This window comes from Cervus canadensis, chromosome 9 (genome assembly GCF_019320065.1).
Source record: "Cervus canadensis isolate Bull #8, Minnesota chromosome 9, ASM1932006v1, whole genome shotgun sequence".
Taxonomy (NCBI): Eukaryota; Metazoa; Chordata; class Mammalia; order Artiodactyla; family Cervidae; genus Cervus; species Cervus canadensis.
In genome coordinates this window covers 49,245,444-49,269,619 of record NC_057394.1, presented here as the reverse complement: position 1 = coordinate 49,269,619, position 24,176 = coordinate 49,245,444, and the positions used below count along the sequence as shown (strand labels likewise).

The 24,176-nt window shown below is 36.0% G+C and overlaps 1 long non-coding RNA gene across 1 annotated transcript; it reads right to left on the bottom strand.

The window, feature by feature from the left end:
* Positions 1-474: 474 nt before the first annotated feature.
* On the bottom strand, positions 475-23,859 carry LOC122447553. Its single transcript, XR_006271275.1, has 3 exons — positions 23,774-23,859; positions 22,895-22,900; positions 475-546 (listed from the first exon to the last, which is right to left on the bottom strand). It is a non-coding gene; the product is annotated as an uncharacterized LOC122447553 (long non-coding RNA).
* Between the last annotated feature and the right edge of the window lie 317 nt (positions 23,860-24,176).

The window sequence follows — 24,176 nt, the reverse complement described above, 5'->3', positions numbered from 1 at the left end:
CCAGGCCAGATGAGTCACAAACTGGAATCAAGATTGTTGGGAGAAATATCAGCAACCTCAGATATGCAGATGATAACACTCTAATGGCAGAAAGTGAAGAGGAACTAAGAGCCTCTATATGCGAGTCAAAGAGGAGAGTAAAAAAGCTTGCTTAAAACTCAATGTTAAAAAAAAAAACTGAGATCATGGCATCTGGTTCCATCACTTTATGGCAAATAGAAGGGTGGAAAGTGGATACAGTGACAGATTTTATTATCTTAGTCTCCAAAATCACTGTGGATGATGACTACAGCCATGAAATTAAAAGACACTTCACCTTGGAAGGAAAACTATTAAAATCCCAGACAGCACATTAAAAACAGAGACATCACTTTGCCAACAAAGGTATGTATAGTCAAACTTATGGTTTTTCCAGCAGTCATGTACAGATGTCAGAGTTGGACCAGAGAGAAGACCGCGTGCTGAAGAATTGATGCTTTTGAATTGTGGTTCTGGAGAAGACTCTTGAGAATCCCTGGGACTGCAAGGAGATCAAACCAGTCAATCCTAAAGGAAATTCAACCCTGAATTTTCATTACAATGACAAATGCTGAAGTTCCAATATTTTGGCCACCTGATGTGACGAGCTGACTCATTGGAAAAAATCTCCGATGCTGGGAAATATTGAGGGCAGGAGGAGAAGGGGGCAACAGAGGTTGAGATGATTAGATAGCATCACTGACTCAATGGACATGAGTGTGAGCAAACTTTGGGAGATAGTCAAGTGTCAGAAAGCCTGGGGTGCTGTAGTCCATGGGGTCACAAAGAGTCAGATGTGACTTAGCAGCTAAACAAGAACAGCAACAAGAATGGTACCTAGAATCATCCTGTTTCTTACTGCTCTCCCATCCTTTGAAAACTACCTCCTGGGCCCCTCCCCTAGGATTAAACCAAATTTACTTATAAATCCTTCAATATATCAATGGTCATTTGCTAAAGTAATTATTTTCAATTTTCATGTGCAGAGTGCAATAAAGATAAGCCAAAGTGTGCATAATATATATTAATATATTCATCTCAGTTGTTACCTAGTGGTTAACTATACTTTACTATAGTTATGTGTGCTATAGTATACATTACATACTATAACTATACATTTACTAAGATGTGGAAGAGGTATTATACATAATCTTATATAAGCATATAGTCAACAATAGGTTAAAGTTAGTAAATATTGTATGCACATCACTAGGAGGAAAATAGTATTTAGGATAATAATTATTTAGAGAATAGGAAGAAATTTGTAAGATGATGTTTTCTCCATCAATAAATATGTGCACACCCAAACATACACAAAAATTTTATGAAATAAAGCAATTTTTTTGTGTTTTAACATTTGATGGTGTGCTGGGTCCATCTTGATTGAGAGTTAAGGTCTGCAATTGTATTACACCCTTACTCAACCTTTTATATATGGCTTCCATATGAATAGTTAATGCCTTAATTATCAGTCACATTATATTATATATTTAAGGCTTTCAATGACAAGTGTTTGCAATTCAATCTTTGTTGGTCCTTTAATGGACCAGAACCTGGTGGTCCGGAGTTGACGGTAAGAAAGTCAGAGAGAGAAAGAGGCTGAAATCCCTTGGCTTACGCGGAAAGCCAATAGGGTCCTGTTCTTAGGGTTCGCGCTGCTGCACGTAGGCACCAGGCGCCCTCTCCAGTGGGTGAAGCCACAGTGTGCCTTCTCGTGAGGGTCTTAGAAGCCTGGGCAAGAAAGTGAGCTCAGCGGGCCTCCGCGCTCCAAGGAATTAGCCAGAAATAGATAGAGAAAGAAAGAAAGAATAGAAAGAAAGAATGAAAGACATGGGGACCAAAGCTCTGATGGAGCAAAGGTGTTTTAATCAACATGGCGTGGGCATATATACTGTCTTACAAGGTGGTTATTCTCAGCAAAGATAAAGATTAAAATTCCAGACTTACAAAACATAAGACGATCCCTATCAAAAAGAGAGTTGCAGACAATCACCTTTTCATAAGAAGGAAGAGGGTACTTAATCACTGTAATGAGAAATGCCTGGATTACTCAGCCCTGGGAAAGGCGTGCCTCTCCTCTTAATTCCTGAATAAAAGGGCCAGAGGGTTCCTGACAGATCCAAAACAGCACACAGGAAGCCTCTTGTTAAATGCTTCCTGACAAATCTTTATGTCTTTCAGCAGAACTTCTATAAATAGAGAAGATATTAAAAAAAACACTAATGTGAGTGATATATGGGCTGAAAAGCAGTTCTGTTAATTTTTGTGGTATAAGGAAAGATGGATCAAGATATAACAACTCAATGAAATAAAAAAGCAAACAATGATTTCTTGTACCAAGCTATAGTTAATTTTATGTTTTTATACTTCTGTCTAATAAAGATATTGTATCTACAATGATAAGAAGAATTTGACTTAGCTTCATGATGTATGGAAACAGAGTGGGCTAAATGGGAAGCAGAAAAATAGGGTATTTGAAGGGATAACATAAGAAGCAGGGTTGTATCTATCTTTGGTTTTAGAATACATCATTCTCACTGTCACACCAGGGTGTACCTAAAATATCAATTTTCCATTATTGTGTAATCTGTGCCATTATGCTTATGTTTCTGTTTTTCTGTTTGTTTTTGTTTTCAGAAAATTAGAATGATCATTCTAAGAGAATCTGCAGTATGACAATAACAATATGACCTATCTAAATGTTTCACTGTGGTTTTGAAATGTCATATTTTACTTTCTTTCTCCTGATGTAGTATTAACTCTACATTGAGTTAAGTAAACATTAAGAGTAACTTTAGTAGTATTTTTGAAAGATTGAATTATATTTTATATTAATCCTCAGCCTGGTCCTCTCTAATCTAGATTAAACAATTGAAAGCTGTGCTATTCTTTGACAGATGTAACATTTCCTGATTTATAATTTGTTTCTAGGAGTTAGAGAAATAAAATAATTTTGTTCAAAGATATATTGTGCATGAATCTAAACTCTATGCTTTACTTACTGAGACTTCATAAAACAGGAAAATTTGATCAGACCAGGGATTTTTTTTTTTTAATCATTTATCGAGAGTAACTATTTCATTAAATATTTTTCAAATCATGAAAAAAAAAAAAACATTTTCTCTCAGTTTTTATTTTCTGGGTTGAGTTAGAGGCAAGTATAATATTGTGATTATATCTGTCCACACACTACTTTTTAGCATAGCTGTAAAGAAAAAATAAAAAAAAAATTGCATTGAGAAAGATAAATTAGGTCAAAGATGAAATTCCAGAGGTAACAAAGTTGAGAGGTTATGAAGACAAGAGAACAAAGTGTGTTAAACAAACAAACAAACATACAGCATTGGCAAAAGTCCATGCTTTTTTCCTACTTGAAAATTCCCTATTTTGGAAAACTTGCTGGTTAGTCTTTTTTTTTTATCTTCAATTTCTTCAGCTATTCATTTATGTGCCATATGATACAAAAGGTGCAAATTTGTGACAGGTTTACCTTGGACCTACTCAAATGGAAATTGTAACCAAATGCAATTCCCTATTTTTCATGCTTAAGGCACTTTCATTCTCCCTTAACAAGACAGATGTAAAATGTTTCTTATTATTAATTTATAATATATACTTATCTAAAAATGTAGAATGGTTTCTTTCTTGGAATTGACTATGAGGCCCATGAACAACCACATTATTGTTTTCATCTTATATCTTGGTATAAAATCTGTTATTTTTGCTTTCAGTAAGTATGTTTATTTTCCTTTTTCATAAATTAAAATCTTAGCATATCAGACAGTATATCAGAGTAGCATACCTCACTCAATGCATATTAAATATATTAAATATGCTATATAACATATAGAATGTATGTTACATGTTATTAACATGTACTATGTTGTTATATATTATTATTATATACTATATATGATGTATCACATATGTTAGTATTATATATGTAATTAATGGTATTTGCATATTTATGTGTAAAAGATATATAGGTATAATAAAAACTCAAGTAGGGCTTCCCTGGTGGTGCAGTGGATAGGAATCCCGCCAATGTAGGGGACACAGATTCAATTCCTGGTCTGGGAAGATTCCATATGCTGCAGAGCAACTAAATCCATGCATGACTTCTTAACCTATGCTCTAGGGCCCATGAGGCACAACTAAGAAGACCCTGTGCTGCAGCTAATGAAGCCTGTATGCCCTAGAACCAACAAGCCGCAACTATTGAGGCACATGTGTCTAGAGCCTGTGCTCTGCAACAGGAGAAGTCACTGCAATGAGAAGTCTGAGCAAAGCAACCAAGAGTAACCCCCACTCTCCACAACTAGAGAAGGCCCATGAGCAGCAATGAAAACTCAGTGCAACCAAAAGTAAATCAATTAATTAAGTTGGGGGAGGGGAACAACACTCAAGTGAGTTTCAGCATAGAAAAGAAATACAGAATATTCACAGAGCAGAAGAGATTTGAGGGAAAGGTTGTTGGTGTGAAGAGACTTGTAGAGCCACAGGAGAGAAAGCATGACTGTTTAACAAATCAGCATCAGAGTAGAACAAGACTTAGAGCATTCAGAAACGGTTTGAGGACAAACTTCACTGATTTTACAAATTTTTCTAGAGCTGGTTCCTCATTTCCTGATGGTCTTGATTTTAACTGTTATTGACTTTAATAGTAACACACAGTGTCCAACTTACTTGCATTTGCATTGATTTGTTTGCTTTAACTTTACCATTTTAAGTCAAGCGCATTAAGCTTGACATTTCATGTTCAGCCAAGCCCAAGTGAGCTTCCAAGTTAAACATAAAACTGCTGAGAGTCAGCCAATTCTTTTCGGTTCACAAGTTTGACAAGTTTTGTCATATTTTACAAAGAAACCTGGTGAGGAATTCAAAAGGAATCATAAAACTCTATGGATTCTCAAGAATTTACTGTGAAAGCTGGGTGGCTAAGTTAAATTGAAATAGTGAACCTAGGTCTCAGCTAATCCAGAAACAATGCAATATGTCATTTAGAAACATAAGCAGGCTCTAGACAAACTTGACTTTCTTCTAAAATTGCTGAGTTTGCAAGCTATTGGATTTGAAATGAAATCTCCTTTTGACATTTGCGGAGACTATATATACATATATATATATATATATATATATATATATATGTATGTATGAATTTTTAAAAGTCATGCAAAGAGAAAAAGAGGTATTTCTTAATTTCCTGATTAAATATAAAAGGGAACTTAAGAACATTTGAACAAGGGATTAAAACTCAGTTCACTATCGGAATAAAGATAACCAAATATTCTTGATACTCATCTCTTTGAAAGCTCGGTTCTACTTCTCCTGCCATTCAGAATGAGCTGGGCAGTACTCCCAGCTATCAGAGTACCGTAGAAGTAATGCCATACCAGTTCTTACATGTCTAGCCTTTACAACAACTGGCGGGTCTTGTGTCATATTTTGGAAGAATTATTTTTAGAACCTTGAACTGTCATTAAAGTAATTAGTTCACTATAGAGAGTCCATGAGGGAAAGTTCTAAAAGAAGGCTGTGCTTAAGCTAGTTTTCCAGAGCACCTTGCCAAGGCAAGAATAAAAATGTTCTTATATCTCTAGACCAGTTCAGAAACCAAATGAATAGCTTGAGTGACTCTAAGCATAGCAACACAAAGAAGCATTGCCTTCTAAAATCTTATCTACAATCCTGATGCAAGGTTTAGACAGCAAACTTAGGGGGTGTTCTGCTTTTTCAACAGCATGCCCCCAAAGTACTTTGGGCAGTTTTATAAAAGTTTCACTGAAAATGTGAATTTTTTCAAGGAAGTAATGATGCTGCTTGATCAAACTTTTTTTTTCTTTTTTCCAAACTAAACCATCTCTGAAGAGTAGTTCTGACTACTCCATGCATCCGAATATAAGCATCCAAAATGTGAGCTTATGTTTTAAAATAAATTTACATAAAAATGAAACAAAAATTATGTGAAACTGTGACTAAAAAAATACCACAGGATTAAGTGAGTGAAAAATTGCTTAAATTTTCTTCTAGATGTTACAGAAAGTCAGCTTAACCCAATATGTGTTTTCTTCTCATAAGAGTAACATTCATAGAGCCAGCAGGTTTCAATTGATTTTGATGAATGAGTTTTTTTTTTGACTTGATGAATTTATGACTTTCTTGACTTGATGAATTTATGCACCATTGATTCAGCTACTCATGCAGTCAATAGCATAACTGAAAACAACATGAAGAACAGACTATTTTTGAAAGTTTTATTGCAAAAGCTTGACAATAATGCTTAAAAACATCAAGTATATTAATGTTTGTACTTTGATAAAAAATCATCCAAATCTTTGAGAATAATGTTCTAAAATAACTTGGATATCCTAACAAAAAATTAATTTAAATGTTTTTGCTTATTTCTAAAGTAAATTTACTTGATAAACTTTAAAAAAAGTGTTAAGAAAGGCAATCTATTATAAAGTAGTCATAAGAACACAGATAAAATAAATTTAACTGAAATAATGGATAAACTGTCATTGCTATATAATATAAATTTACAGATTGGGAAGGATGATTACAAAATGTCTGAGTCATTCTGCTTAATATGCTGTAATTGATCTCAATAATAATAATAAAATTATAAATTTGCTGATATTCTGCAAGTTCAAATCACAAAAACTTAGAATTCAACCTTTTTCTTGAGTTTAAGTCTAAAAATATTACATGTGCAGATTTATATCTTCAATATTTTAAAATTTATTTTTCATAGAACTTACAGGGAATCCAGATTGAAGGTTTTGGGTCTTCAAGTATAATCTCTATTTCATGTTTAACCACTTTTATAACACCCCTGAGAAGAGATGGTGCAGATAACAGTTAATATACCACTCCCTAACTCGAGAAAACCCTTTCATTTTTGGTCAGCTCTGAATGTTAAAACATTCTTTATTATTCTGAGCAAAAATAAATTTATTCATTTTACTTTTATTTGTTCATACTTTCAACCTTTGGAAATACATAGAATATTTTATCCATCTTTATCCATATCTTGTAGTTAACATCAACATCTTCAGGTAACCAGATATATACATATATCCACTACTGTGGGCAAGAATCCTTTAGAAGAAATGGAGTAGCCCTCATAGTTAATAAAAAAGTTTGAAATGTGATACTTGTGTACAGTCTCAGAAATGACAGAATGATCTCAGTTTATTACCAAGGCAAACCATTCAACATCACAGAAATCCTAGTCCATGCCCCAACCACAGATGCTGAAGGAGCTGAAGTTTATCTATTCTATGAAAACCTACAAGATTTTCTGGAACTAATGCCGGAAAAGATGTTTTTGGACATAAGGGATTGGACTGCAAAAGTATGGGTCCAGAGATGCCTACAATAATAGGCAAATGTAGCTTTGGAGTGCAAAATGAAGTAGAATAAAGACTAAGAGAGTTTTATCAAGAGAACACTCTATTCATAGCAAATACCCTTTTCCAACAAGACAACAGAAGACTGTACACATGGGCATCAACAAATGGTCAATACCAAAATCAGATTGGTCTTGTTCTTTGCAGCCAAAGATGGAGAACAGCTATACAGTCAGAAAAAGAAGACCTGGAGCTGACTATAGCTCAGATCGTCAGCACCTTTTTACAAAATTCAGTCTTAAACTGAAGAAAGTAGGAAAAGTCACTAGGCTATTCAGGTATGACCTAAATCAAACCTCTTATGATTATACAGTGGAGGTGATGAATAGATTCAAGGGATTAGATATTGTAAATAGAGTGCCTGAAGAATTATGGACAGAGATTTGTAACATCATGCTGAAGGCAGTAACCAAAACCATCTCAAAGAAAAACAAATGCAAGAAGTCTAAGTGGTTATATAAGGAGGCTTTACAAATAGATGAGGGAAGAAAAGAAGTAAAAGGCAAGGAAGAAAGGGAAAGATATATCCAGCTGAATGCAGAGTTCCAGAGAGTAGCAAGGAGAGATAAGAAAGTTTTATTAAGTAAACAATGCAAAGAAGTAGAAGCAAACAATAGAATGGGAAAGACTAAAGATCTCTTTAAGAAAATTAGAGAGATCAAAAGAACATTTCATGCAAAGATAGGGATGATAAAGGACAGAAATGGTAAAGATCAAACAGAAGCAGAAGAGATTAAGAAGAGGTGGCAAAAATAAGCAGAACTATGCAGAAAAAGGGCTTCATGACCCAGATAACCATGATGTGGTCACTCACCTAGAGCAAGACATTTTGGATTATGAAGTTAAGTGGGCCATAGGAAGCATTACTGTGAACAAAGCTAGAGGAGGTAATGGATTTCAAGCTGAGCTATTAAAATCCTAAAAGATGACACTGTTAGTGTACTTTACTCAATACATCAGCAAGAAAAAGTCAGTTTTCATTTCAATCCCAAAGCCGGAAATGCCAAAGAATGTTCAGACTACCATAAAATTGTACTCATTTCACATGCTACTAAGCTTATGCCTAAATATCTTCAAGATAGGTTTCACCAGTACATGAACTGAGAACTTCTACATGTACAATCTACATTTCTAAAAGAGGAATCAGAGATCAAATTGTCAACATTTGTTGGATCATAGAGAAAGAAAGGGAATTCCAGGAAATTATCTGCTTCTGCTTCATTGATTATGCTAAAGCCTTTGACTGTGTGGATCACCACAAACTGTGGAAAATTCTTAAAGAGATGGGAATATCTGTCTCCTGAGAAACCTGTATGTGAGTCAAGAAGCAACAGTTAGAACTGGACATGGAACAACTGACTGGTTCAAAATCAGGAAAGGAGTATGACAAGGCTGTATATTGTCACCCTGTTTATTTAACTCACATGCATAGTACATCATACAAAATGCCAGGCTAGATGAATCACAAATTGGAATCACGGTTGCTGGGAGAAATATCAACAACCTTAGTTGTGCAGATGATACCACTCTAATGCCTGAAAGTGAAGAGGAACTAAAGAGCCTCTTGATGAGGATGAAAGAGGAGAGTAAAAAGGCTAGCCTGAAACTCAGCACTCAAAAAACTAAGATCATGGCAGTCAGCCTCATCATGTCATGACAAATAGATCGGGGAAAAGTGGAAGTAGTGACAGATTTTTTCTTGGGCTCCAAAATCATTGCAGATGGTGACTGAAGCCATGAAATTAAGAGACACTTGCTCCTTGAAACGTAAGCTATGACAAACCTAGACAGCATATTAAAAAAGCAGAGACATTAGTTTGGGGAAAAAAGTCTGTAGTCAAATCTATGGTTTTAGCAGTAGTCAATATGGATGTGAGGGTTGGACCATAAAGAACATTGAGTGCTTAAGAATTGAAGCTTTCAAAAGTGGTGCTGGAGAAGACTTTGTAATTCCCTGGACTGCAAGAAGATCAAACTAGTTGTCCCTAAAGGAAATTATCTCTGAATATTCATTGGAAGGACTGTTGCTGACACTGAAAATTCCAATATTTTGGCTACCCAATATGAAGAGTCAACTCATTGGAAAAGCCTTGATGCTGGGGAAGATTGAAGGAGAAAAGAGAAGAGGTTAGCAGAGAATGAGATGACTAGATAGCATTACTGACTTAATGGACATGAATTTCAGCAAATTATGAGAGATAGTGAAAGGCAGGGAAGCCTGGTCTGCTGCCGTCTATGAAGTCACAAATAGTCACACACGACTTATTGACTGAATAACAAATCTGAATCTTTATTTGAAGATATCTATCATATTGTTCACAGCAGATTCTTTCTCCAGTAAAGATAATCAGTTCAGTTCAGTTCAGTCGCTCAGTCATGTCCAACTCTTTGTGACTCCATGGCTTCCCTGCCCGTTACCAACTCCCAAAGCTTCAGTTCAGTTCGGTCGTTCAGTAGTGTCCGACTCTTTGCGACCCCATGGACTGCAGCATGTCAGGCCTCCCTGTCAATCACCAACTCCTGGAGCTTGCTCAAACTCATGTCCATCGAGTCGGTGGTGCCATCCAACCATCTCATCCACTGTCGTCCCCTTCTCCTCCCACCTTCAATCTTTCCCAGCATCAAGGTCTTTTCCAAGGAGTCAGTTCTTCGCATCAGGTGGCCGAAGTATTGGAGTTTCAGCTTCCACATCAGTTCTTCCAATGAACACTCAGGACTGATCTCCTTTAGGATGGGCTAGTTGGATCTCCTTGCAGTCCAAAGGGCTCTCAAGAGTCTTCTCCAACACCACAGTTCAAAAGCATCAATTCTTTTGCACTCAGCTTTCTTTATAGCCCAACTCTCACATCTGTACACAACTACTGGAAAAACCATAGCTTTGACCAAATGAACCTTTGTTGGCAAAGTAATGTCTCTGCTTTTTAATATGCTGTCTAGGTTGGTCATAGCTTTTCTTCTAAGGTGTCTTTTAGTTTCATGGCTGCAGTCATCATCTGCAGTGATTTTGGAGCCCAAGAAAATAAAGTATGTCACTGTTTCTATTGGGGAAGTTTCCCCATCTATTTGCCGTGAAGTGGTGGGACCGTATGCCATGATCTTCCTTTTCTGAATATTGAGCTTTAAGCCAACTTTTTCACTCTCCTCTTTCACTTTGATCAAGAGGCTCTTTAGTTCTTCTTCATTTTCTGCCATAAGGGTGGTATTACCTGCGTATCTGAGGTTATTATTTATTTCTCCCAGTAATATTGATTCCAGCTTGTTCTTCATCCAGCCCAGGATTTCACGTGAAATACTCTGCATATAAGCTAAATAAGCCAGGTGACAATATACAGCCTTGACATACTCCTTTCCTGATTTGGAAACAGTCTTTTGTTCCATGTCTAGTTCTGTTGCTTCTTGACCTGCATACAAATTTCTCCAGAGGCAGGTAAGGTGGTCTGGTATTCCCATCTCTTGAAGAATTTTTCAGAGTTTGTTGTGATCCACACAGTCAAAGGCTTTACTGTAGTCAAAAAAGCAGACATAGAAGTTTTTCTGGAACTCTTTTGCTTCTCCATGATCCAACGGATGTTGGCAATCTGATGTCTGGCTCCTCTGTCTTTTCTAAATCCAGCTTGATCATCTGGAAGTTCACGGTTCACGTACTGTTGAAGCCTGGTTTGGAGAATTTTGAGAATTACTTTGCTAGCATGTGAGATGAATGCAAGTGTGCAGTAGTTGAATATTCTCTGGCATTGCCTTTCTTTGGAACTGGAATGAAAACTGACCTTTTCCAGTGCTGTGGCCACTGCTGAGCTTTCCAAATTTGCTGGCATATTGAGTGCAACACTTTCACAACATCATCTTTTAGGGTTTGAAATAGCATCACTTCCACCAGCTTTGTTCATAGTGATGCTTTCTAAGGCCCATTTGACTTTGCATTCCAGGATGTTTGCCTCTAGATGAGTGATCACACCATCATGGTTATCTGGGTCATGAAGATCCTTTTTGTATAGTTCTTCTAGTATTCTTTCCACATCTTCTTAATATCTTCTGCTTCTATTAGGTCCATACCATTTCTTTCCTTTATTGTGTTCATCTTTGCATGAAATATTCCCCTGGTATCTCTAATTTTCTTGGAGATCTCTAGTCTTTCCCATTGTATTATTTTTCTCTATTTCTTTGCATTGATCACTCATGAAGGCTTTCTTCTCTCTCCTTGCTATCTTTTGAACTCTGTATTCAAATGGGTATATCTTTCCATTTCTCCTTTGCCTTTAGCTTCTCTTCTTTTCTCAATTATTTGTAAGGCCTCATCAGACAACCATTTTGCCTTTTTGCATTTCTTTTTCTTGGAGATGGTCTTGATCACTGACCCTTTTACAATGTCACTAACCTCTGTCCATAGTTCTTCAGGCACTCTTGTCTATCAGATCTAATCCCTTGAATCTATTTGTCGCTTTCACTGTGTAATCATAAGGGATTTGATTTAGGTCTACCTGAATGGTCTAGTGGTTTTCCCTACTTTCTTCAATTTAAGTCTGAATTTGGCAATAAGGAGTTCATGATCTGAGCCACAGTCAGTTCCCAGTCTTTTTTTTTGCTGACTGTATAGAGCTTCTCCATCTTTGGCTGCAAAGAATATAATCAATCTGATTTTGGTGTTGACTGTCTGGTGATATTCATGTGTAGAGTTTTCTCTTGTGTTGTTGGAAGAGGGTGTTTGCTAATGTACTGTGTTAGATAGTGAAAAGTACTATAGGACAAACAAATGAGAGACATGAGTGAAGAATGATAGAGGTGGTATTTAGGAAGTATGATAAGGAAGTATGTAGTCAATGACTTCAAGAGAATGACAGAATCATGTAGAGATTCAAAGTATAGAATTTCAAGCAAGGAAGCAAGTACAAAAGCAGTGAAGAGAGAGCAAGTTAGATGGGAAAAATAATAGGATGTTTGGTAAGTGTAATAAGACTGGAAAAAGAGATTCTACTATGTAGTTTTTTAATACTCTCATTATCTCACTTTATTTTACCTTTGTAGACTCTTACTTTCACTGAAAGCATTGTCTATTATATTTAATATTTTCTCAAAAATTGTAAATATGATGTTTTCTATGATGTGATCACATCATTGATTATGTTATTAAACATAACACAGTCCTGGTCAGGCTTTCTAATTATGACATTAGAGATTTTTTCCCTCTTATTAAAGAGTGATAATTACCACATGATGATCATGGAAATAATTGGATTTTCAAGAGGTTTAAAATGTATTAATTCAATAGATTTGAAAATTTTTGTTTTATATTATTTATATGTAATCAAACCTGCCTAAAATTGAAAAATCTTTGTATAGAATTATATATATATAATATTCATTCTATTTATAATTTCATAGATGTAATAGGTATATATGGAGAAGGAAATGGCAATCCACTCCAGTATTCTTGCCTGGAAAATCCCATGGGCAGAGGAACCTGGAGGGCTACAGTCTGTGGGGTCGCAAGAGTGGGACACGACTTAGTGACTAAGTCACTAAGACAACCACCACCATTAGGTATATATTTCAAAAGTGAGTGAAATTACTTCTCATTTGGGTAGATAAGTAGAAATTTCATGAGGATTATGGATCCCATGGATTATAAATAATAACTGAAATATGAAGAGAATGACAATGACTATAAATGAACAGCAGAACAAGGGTGAAAAAAAGAAACAACAGGAAAATGTTTCTATTCAATGATTGGAAAGGAGAGAGATTTGAAGCAAAAGTATTACACAGGCAGCTCTGAGGGTATATAGAAAATAGTTCAAGGCCACATTGTCCTTAAAACTACTGTAAGGCATTACAACCTTAAAAATCAGTTGGAAGGTTTTGAGCTGGATCCTAACGTTCACCATCAATTAATTTTTCTAGAATTAAAAATATGCAGAAGAGTTTAGAAAGTGTAGCTTATAGTGATGAGGAATGTCTACTGCCAGTCTCATAGGAAGAGACAAATATCACAAATTGGTAGGGTAAAAAGCTAGAATTCCGAAAGATCAGTGTTTATGACTCTCCTTCAGTATTAGTAGATATTTATGAAAATATTGCGGAGAAGGCAATGGCACCCCTCTCCAGTACTCTTGCCTGGAAAATTCCATGGACGGAGGAGCCTGGTAGGCTGCAGTCCATCGGGTGGCTACGAGTCGGACACGACTGAGCAACTTCACTTTCATTTTTCACTTTCAAACACTAGAGAAGGAAATGGCAACCCACTCCAGTGTTCTTGCCTTGAGAATCCCAGGGACGGGGGAGCATGGTGGGCTGCCATCTATGGGGTTGCACAGAGTCAGACATGGCTGAATCGACTTAGCAGCAGTAGCAGCATGAAAATATTGAATAAAGTTATTAATCTGAGTTATTTTGTCTTGGTTAAAATGGAAACCAAAAGATGAAATATAAAGAAGTAAATTAAATTTCCATATCAATAAATAAAAACTATGCAAATATATAGTGATAAAAATGATAAGACTTTAAGATAAGAAATATCAGAAATCTTATTTCCTGTGTGTTCTGTGTCAGACAAGTATGTAACATGCCAACCTGGACAACTAATGCTATGTTAGATTTCATTATTATAAATATAGTACACAGATCAAGAAGGTGAAAATTTCTCTGGTTATTGGTCAGAAAGCATCTGGCATACAACATGCCACATGCCACATGCCAGATGTTAGTGTTTCCTCCTAAAAGACATAATTATACTTCTTCTAGAATGAAATCTAAAGGCACATTTAAGTCTTTGTCCAATTTAACTCCAACAGTTATTTGGAAATTCATCTTTAGCTGCCAACTGCCTTCATTTAATTATCTGCAAATATCCTCAATGCTTTCTTACTCAAGCCTACAGGGGTTAGTGTGAAAGTGAAAAGTGAGAGAATTCTGAATGACAAGAGTGAAGATTCAAGGTGAGAGAATAGCATTGAAACATATACAATACCATATGTAAAATATATGACCAGTGTGAGTTTGATGCATGAAGCATCCAAAGTTGGTGCTCGGGACAACTTAGAGGAAAAGGGTAGGGAGAGAGGTGGGAAGGAGGTTCAAGATTGGGGGGACACATGTATACCTATGGCAAATTTATGTTGATGTATGGCAAAAACCATCACAATGTTGTAAAGTATTATCTTCCAATTACAGAAAATAAATTAATTTTAAAATAAATATATAAAAATAAAGACTCATTGGATAACAAGAGGCTGCCAGGTGTCCTCTCATTCCCTGATTTTGTTTATAGTTTTCTCTCACATAGATATTAGTTATTTTATCATCATTCAAGTTCTGGTTAAAATTGTACCTATTCTGAGATTTCCCCCAGTGTAACAATCAGGACTATTCCTCCTGCTATAATATTACTATAGCAACTTATAGATATGTTTTTTTTAAAGGACCATAATATTATTATTATTTTTTCATTTATTTTTATTAGTTGGAGGCTAACTACTTTACAATATTGTAGTGGTTTTTGCCATACATTGACATGAATCAGCCATGGATTTACATGTGTTCCCCATCCTGAAATCCCCTCCCACCTCCCTCTCCATCCCATCCCTCTGGGTCATCCCAGTGCACCAACCTGAGCACTTGTCTCATGCATCCAACCTGGACTGGTGATCTGTTTCACACTTGATATATACATGCTTCAATGCTGTTCTCTCAGATCATCCCACCCTCGCCTTATCCCTTAGAGTCCAAAAGTCTGTTCTATACACCTGTGTCTCTTTTTCTGTCTTGCATATAGGTTTATCACTACCATCTTTCTAAATTCCATATATATGCGTGAGTATACTGGATTGGTGTTTATCTTTCTGGCTTGCTTCACTTTGTATAATGGGCTCCAGTTTCATCCATCTCATTAGAACTGAATCAAACATATTCTTTTTAATGGCTGAGTAATATTCCATTGTGTATATGTACCACAGCTTCCTTATCCATTCATCTGCTGATAGGCATCTAGGTTGCTTCCATGTCCTGGCTATTATAAACAGTGCTGTGATGAACACTGGGGTACACGTGTCTCTTTCAGTTCTGGTTTCCTCGGTGTGTATGCCCAGGAATGAGATTGCTGGGTCATGCGGCAGTTCTATTTCCAGTTTTTTAAGAAATCTCCACACTGTTTTCCATAGTGTCTGTACTAGTTTGCATTCCCACCGACAGTGTAAGAGGGTTCCCTTTCCTCCACACCCTCTCCAGCATTTATTGCTTGTAGACTTTTGGATAGCAGCCATCCTGACTGGTGTGTAATGGTACCTCATTGTGGTTTTGATTTGCATTTCTCTGATAATGAGTGATGTTGAGCATCTTTTCATGTGTTTGTTAGCCATCTGTATGTCGTCTTTGGAGAAATGTCTGTTTAGCTTTGGCCCATTTTTTGATTGGGCCATTTATTTTTCTGGAATTGAGCTTCAGGAGTTTCTTGTCTATTTTTGAGATTAATCCTTTGTCTGTTGCTTCATTTGCTATCATTTTCTCCCAATCTGAGGGCTGTCTTTTCACCTTGCATATAGTTTCCTTTGTTGTGCAAAAGCTTTTAAGTTTCATTAGGTCCCATTTGTTTAGGATATACAGTGGAAAAAAGACAACCTCTTTAACAAGTGTTGCTGGGAAAACTGGTCAACCACATGTAAAAGAATGAAACTAGAACACTTTCTAATACCATACACAAAAATAAACTCAAAATGGATTAAAGATCTAAATGTAAGAACAGAAACTATAAAACTCCTAGAGGAGAACATAGGCAAAACACTCTCTGACATGAATCACAGCAGGATCTTCTATGACCCACCTCCCGGAATATTAGAAATAAAAGCAAAAATAAACAAATGGGACCTAATGAAACTTAAAAGCTTTTGCACAACAAAGGAAACTATAAGCAAGGTGAAAAGACAGCCCTCAGATTGGGAGAAAATAATAGCAAATGAAGCAACAGACAAAGGATTAATCTCAAAAATATACAAGCAACTCCTGCAGCTCAATTCCAGAAAAATAAATGACCCAATCAAAAAATGGGCCAAAGAACTAAACAGACATTTCTCCAAAGAAGACATACAGATGGCTAACAAACACATGAAAAAAGATGCTCAACATCACTCATTATCAGAGAAATGGCAAATCAAAACCACAATGACCGGTACCATTACACACCAGTCAGGATGGCTGCTATCCAAAAGTCTGCAAGCAATAAATGCTGGAGAGGGTGTGGAGGAAAGGGAACCCTCTTACACTGTCGGTGGGAATGCAAACTAGTACAGACACTATGGAAAACAGTGTGGAGATTTCTTAAAAAGCTAGAAATAGAACTGCCATATGACCCAGCAATCTCATTCCTGGGCATACACACCGAGGAAACCAGATCTGAAAGAGACATGTGCACCTAGTGTTCATCACAGCACTGTTTATAATAGCCAGGACATGGAAGCAACCTAGATGCCCATATACAGATGAATGGATAAGGAAGCTGTGGTACATATACACAATGGAATATTACTCAGCCATTAAAAAGAATTCATTTGAACCAGTCCTAATGAGATGGATGAAACTGGAGCCCATTATACAGATGAAGTAAGCCAGAAAGATGAAGAATATTACAGCATACTAACACATATATATGGAATTTAGAAAGATGGTAATGATAACTCTATATGCAAAACAGAAAAAGACACAGATGTATAGAACAGACTTTTGGACTCTGTGGGAGAAGGTGAGGGTGGGATGATCTGAGAGAATAGCATTGAAACATGTATATTATCAAGGGTGAAACAGATCACCATGCAGGTACGTGCTCGGGCCTGGTGCACTGGGAAGACCCAGAGGAATTGGGTGGAGAGGGAGGTGGGAGGGGGGATCGGGATGGGGAATACATGTAACTCCATGGCTGATTCATGTCAATGTATGACAAAACCCACTTCAATATTGTAAAGTGATTAGCCTCCAACTAATAAAAATAAATGGAAAAAAAAAATAAAGAGGTTGTCTTTTTTCCATTGTATATTCTTACCTCCTTTGTGGAAGATAAGGTGTCCATAGGCATGTCAATTTATCTCTGGGCTTTCCATTTTGTTCTATTGATCTATATTTCTGTCTTTGTGCCAATACCATACTGTCTTGATGACTGTGGCTTTGTAGTAGAGTCTGAAGTCAGACAGGTTGATTCCTCCAGTTCCATTCTTCTTTCTCAAGATTGCTTTGGCTGTTTGAGGCTTTTTGTATTTCCATACAAATTGTGAAATTCTTTGTTACAGTTCTGTGAAGAATACCATTGGTAGCTTGATAGGGATTGCATCGAATCTATAGATTGCTTTGAGTAGTATACTCATTTTCACAGTATTGATTCTTCCAATCCATGAACACGGTATGTTTCTCCATCTGTTTGTGTCCTCTTTGATTTCTTTCAACAGTGTTTTATAGTTTTCTATGTATAGATCTTTTGTTTCTTTAGGTAGATATACTCCTAAGTATTTTATTCTTTTTGTTGCAGTGGTGAATGGTATTGTTTCCTTAATTTCTCTTTCTGTTTTTTCATTGTTAGTGTATAGGAATGCAAGGGATTTCTGTGTGTTAATTTTATATCCTGCAACTTTACTCTATTCATTGATTAGCTCTAGTAATTTTCTGGTAGAGTCTTTAGGGTTTTCTATGTAGAGGATCATGTCATCTGCAAACAGTGAAAGTTTTACTTTTTCTTCTCCTATCTGGATACCTTTTATTTATTTTTCTGCTCTGATTGCTGTGGCCAAAACTTCCAAAACTATGTTGAATAGTAGTAGTGAGAGTGGGCACCCTTGTCTTGTTCCTGATTTTAGGGGAAATGCTTTCAATTTTTCACCATTGAGGGTGATGCTTGCTGTGGGTTTGTCACATATAGCTTTTATTATATTGAGGTATGTTCCTTCTATTCCTGCTCTCTGGAGAGTTTTTATCATAAATATATGTTGAATTTTGTCAAAGGCTTTTTCTGCATCTATTGAGATAATCATATGGTTTTTATCTTTCAGTTTGTCAATGTGGTGTATTACATTGATTGATTTGCGGATATTAAAGAATCCTTGCATTCCTGGGATAAAGCCCACTTAGGACCATAATATTAAATTATAGTAGTTTTATTTATTTTAATCTGTTAATGTTTTCACACTGTGGTTGCACATACAGACACACACAGAGGTACATGCTTACATAAACCCTTACACACACATCCCAAATCAAAATTTAAATTCAAGTAATAAAGTATAGATGAAAGCATCCAATTGTGAACAACCATTACAAAGGTAAAAAAGCTTATATTTTTCATGGTTTCTTGGTTAGGAGTAAAGAAGAATAAAACAAGTTACTTTAATTTTGGGAGTAAAATTGATTTTCTTTTATAACAAATCATCTAATACGGTCCAGGGTTTATGAAAGTACTATATATATATATATATATATATAACTCTGGGACCTCATACTTTATTAGGACTTTATAAAAAATAATATAGAAGAAAAGATGTAGAATTGTGTTCACAGGAGGCAAGCAGACCCAGCACAAGTTCCCTCCTGAGTTAAAAAAAAGTTATATGGGGCCTATGGGATTTGATAATAGAATAATGTGGTAAATGGATAATTTGATAAATGAAAGGACTTTAGTAACATGAGTGTCAGACAGATGTAGCAGAAGTTAGGTAAAGATGGTAGAGCGTTAGATAAAGAGGTAAAGAATGGTAGTCTATAATTAGGAAGAAAAAAATCACCTTCCAATTATTACAAATGTAATGGGAAAAATAATAACATTTATATTTGCTACCCCCAAAAAGAAAAATGTTAGGGGTAAATCAAATTTTTATTAACACAGAGCAGATACAGATAGTGACAAAATCCAAGATGGTGACTTGGTTATAGAAAACTATACAGAGAAAGACTTATGAGGTTGAGATAATTAGAAATTCTGAGATTCTGGTGTTTTATGGTCAATCATATAACCAATGACATCAACACATATAATGATATAACTTTAATTAAAGCATTATTATTTAATTTAAATAATAAAGCATTAAATGATTAAAGCATCATTATTTAATTAAAGCATTAATCAGTTAATTAAAGCATTTAATTAAAGCATTAAAGCATCATTATTTAATTTAATAATGATCTGGGTGCCAAAGTTTTCAGTTAATTCTGGTGAGTGCTGATGAAAGTCAGTAGATTTAGCAATGAAAAAATCAGTGGGTACTTGAGCCAAATACCATGAACTCAAATAAGGGAGCTATTTACACAGGTGTGGAGGTAAACAGTTTACATCTTTAATCTTTAGTTAGGTGAATGCTGAACCACCTATATATAAAACTTGGGAAAGTGAACAAACTTATCTTAGTGGAAGCAGAACTGAACATGACTTCTTTCAGTGGAGGCAAGGATCAAAAGAATCAGGATTTTAAAATCTTTAAGCTGTAAGTAGAATTGTTTAGCATAAAATGGGTATGTTATAGTGTACCATGTTATTATTTAGCATAAAAAGAAGAGGTGCAATTATAATTTTGGTAATAAGAGTCAAAGAATATTTTACGGATAAAAATAATAAAAATGAGATAGGCCTAGGACCTTCCATTCATAATAGCAGTATGAATGGAATGGATATTTTTATGTTGACATTAAGTTTGCCTTAAATCCCTAAAGAAGTGTTGTCAAATTATGATGAAATCAAGCAAAATTCCTGACATCATGGTGGAAATGTTAGAATGCTTTGATTTTTAACAGGCTTTCCATAGAAATAGTTTATTAAATATTCTTCACATTAGTTGAGGCACTTTTAGTAAAAGAGTTCACTTTTGCAATTTTAAAATACTTTTTCTTATACATTAACAAAGCAAGATGTTTTCTTGAAATTTTATTTTCTCTAAAAGTCCTTTTTGAGACAATTTTCCTAGACATGCTTTCCTAGACAATTTACTTATAGACAAGCTTATGACCTAGAGATAAAACACATTCTGTATAATAGGAATAGAAAAAAGAGAAACAATGTCCAGTTTTGTTCCTCCAAACTAGGCACTTGAAGTTCATGTTAAATCCAACAAAGTTATCTCACAGCATCTTTGATTTGCCAGTATAAACTTGTGGGAGGGAAGTAAAGATACACAAGTCATCTCTGATCACAGTTAACCTGTAATAAGGAGCCATGTTAGATGCTTTTCTTGGAATCTCCTCTCCCTTTCTACCTCTATATAATATCCATGAAATACATAGTAACACTGAACCAATGTCCTAGATCACCTGAACCCAAACTACCCCGCTTATAGCGAAGTCTTCATTTTCAATGTTGAGGGATGCTCATAACTTGGATATGTCCTCATTATATTTACAGTCTCAGTTTCTTCCTGTTTATTGGTTATATTGCACTCTCAAATGGCATGCAGTTTGAACAATGAATTATATACTCAGCCAACTTATGAAAAACCCTATCCCGAATCCCTTTGCCTTCAAATGAGAACAATTCCTTGGTGCCCAGAGGGGTTATGACAAAGAAAGAACTATATTTGTTGACATTACATGGTGATTCCAGATCATAGTTCACAACTTTGTTGCACCAAGAGGATTGCATAACTCAATGAATCTATGATACATTTCATACAGGGCCACCCCAGATGAATAAGTCATAGTGGAGAGTTATGACAAAATGTGGAAAATAAGCCTCCTCAGTTCAGAAGATGTCCAACATGCTACTGGGGAAGAGTTGAGGGCAGTAATTAATAGCTCCAGAAAAAAAGATGAAGAGGCTGGGTCAATACTGAAACTATGCTCAGTTGTGGATGTGCCTGGTAGTGAAAGTAAAGTCTGATGCTGTAAAGAACAATATTGCATAGGAACTTGGAATGTTAGGTCCATGAATCAAAGTAAATTAGACATGGCCAAGCAGGAGATGGCAAGATTTAATACTGCCATCTTAGGAATCAGTGAACTAAAATATATGAGACCAGGCAAATTTAATTCAGATGACCATTATATTTACTACTGTGGGCAAGAATACATTAGAAGAAATGGAGTATCCCTCATAGTCAACAAGAAACTTCAAAATGTGATACCTGGGTTCAATCTCAAAAACAGCAAAAATATTTCACTTCATTTCCAAGGTAAACCATTCAACATCACATAATCAAAGCCTGTGTCCCACTTCTGATGCCCAGGAAGCTGAAGTTGACCCATTTTATGAAGACCAACAACACCTTCTAGAACTAGCAACAAAAAAAGATGTTCTTTTCACCTCAGGAGATTGGAATGCAAAGTAAGAAGTCAAGAGATACCCAGAAGTTTGCCAGGCAAGTTTGGCCTGGGAGTACAAAATGAAGCAGGGCAAAGGCTAACAGAGTTTTGTCAAGAGTCATAGCAAACACCCTCTTCCAACAACACAAGAGATAACTTTACACATGGACATCACCAAATGGTCAATACCAGAGTCAGATTGATCATATTCTTTGCAGCCAAAGATAGAGAAGCTCTATATAGTCAGCAAAGACAATACCTTAAACTGACTATGAGTCAGATAATGAACCTCTTGTGGCAAAATTCAGTCTTAAATTGGGGAAAGTAGGGAAAACTACCAGGCCATTCATGTATGACATAAATCAAATCACTTACGATTATAGGGTGGAGCTAACCAATAGATTCTAAGGATTAGACCTGTCTCAGGGTAGATAGAGTGCCCAAAGAACTATAGACAGAGGTTTTTAATATTGTATAGGAGGCATTGATCAAAACCATCCCAAAGAAAAGGAAATGCAAGAAACAAATGGATCATCTGAGGTGGCTTTACAAATAGCGAGGAAAGAGAAGCAAAAGGCAAGGAAGAAAGGGAAAGATATATCCAATTGAAAGTAGAGGTCCAGAGACTAACAAGGAAAGATAAAAAGTGTTTCTTAAATGAACAATGCAAAGAAAAAGAGGAATTTAAGAGAATGAGAGGAATAGAGATATCTTCAAGAAAATAGGAAATATCAAAGGAACACTTCATGCAAGGATGGACATGTTAAAGGACAGAAATAATAGTGATTTAACAGAAACAAAGGTGATTAAGAAGAGGTGCCAAGAATACAAAGAACTGTACAAAAAAAAGGTCTTAATTACCCAAATAATCATGATGATGTGGTCACTCACCTAGAACAAGACATCTTGGAGTGTGAACTCAAGTTGGGCCTTAGGAAGCATTACTATGAACAAAGCAGGTAGAGGGGATGGGATTCAGCTAAGCTGTTTAAAATACTAAAAGCTGATACTGTTAATTTACTGCACTCAATATGTCAGCAAATTTGGAAAACTCAGTGGTGGCCACAGGACTGGAAAAGGTCAATTTTCATTCCAACCCCAAAGCCAGGAATGACAAATACTGTTCAAACTACCATACACTTGAACTCATTTCACATGCAAGCAAGGTAATGTTCAAAATTCTTCAAGTTAGACTTTAGCAGTACGTGAACCAAAAACTTCCAGATGTAAAATCTGGGTTTAGAAAAGACAGAAACCTGAGATCTAATTGCTGACATTCACCGGATCATGGGAAAAGCAAGGAGATTCCACAAAAACGTGTACTTCTGCTTCATTGACTATACCGAAGCCTTTGTTTGGATCACAACAAACTGTGGAAAGTTCTCCAAGTGACTGGATTACCAAACCACCTTACCTGTCTCCTGAGAAACCAATATGTGGTATAAGAAGCAACAGTTAGAGCCAGACATGGAACAACTGACTGATTCAAAATTGAGAAAAGTGTACAACAAGGCTATATATTGTCATTCTGCTTATTTAAAACTTATATGTAGCATACGTTGTGCAAGATGCCTTGCTGGTGAATCAAAAGCTGGAGTCAAGACTGTCAGGAGAAATATCAACAACCTCATATATGCAGATGATAACACTCTAATGGGAGAAATGAAGAGGAACTAGAGAGTCGCTTGATGAGGGGGAAACAGGAGGGTGAAAAAGCTGGCCTTAAACTCAACATTCAAAAAACTAAGATTATGGCATGAAATCTCACCACTTCATAGCAAACAGAAGGGGAAAAAGTGGAAGCAGTGATGATTTTATTTTCTTGGGCTCCAAAATCACTGCAAATAATGACTGCAGTCATGTCATTAGAAGACACTTGCTCTTGAAAGAAAAGCTATTACAAACTTAGACAGCATGTTAAAAAGCAGAGACATTACTTTGCCAACAAAGGTCCGTCTAGTCAAAGCTATGTTTTTTCCAGTAGTCATGTATGGATGTGAGATTTGGACCATAAAGAAGGCTGAGCGCTGAAGAATTGATGCTTCTGAATTACTTGGACTGCAAACAGATCAAGCCAGCCAATCCTAAACAAAATCAATCCTGAATATTCATTGGTAAGACTGATGCTGAAGCTGAAGCTCCAATACTTGGGCCACCTGTTGTGAAGAACCTAATATTGGAAAAGATCCTGATGCTTGAAAAGATTGAAGCCAAAAAGCAGAAAGGGTGGCAGAGGATGAAATTGTTAGATAGCATCACCAACTCAGTGGACATGAATTTCAGCAAACTCCAGGAGATACTGGAGGACTGAGGAGCTTAGCATGCTGGAGTTCATGGGTCACAAAGAGTCAGACATCACTTCATAACTGGACAGCAACAACAAAGATAGTGACATGTTCTGCTTTAAATCCATGGGCATGGCTTAATTAATTTTTCTTTGTTATAAACTTGGGAGATTATATTTCCTCATGGTTGTTCTTCTTATTTCTTCCT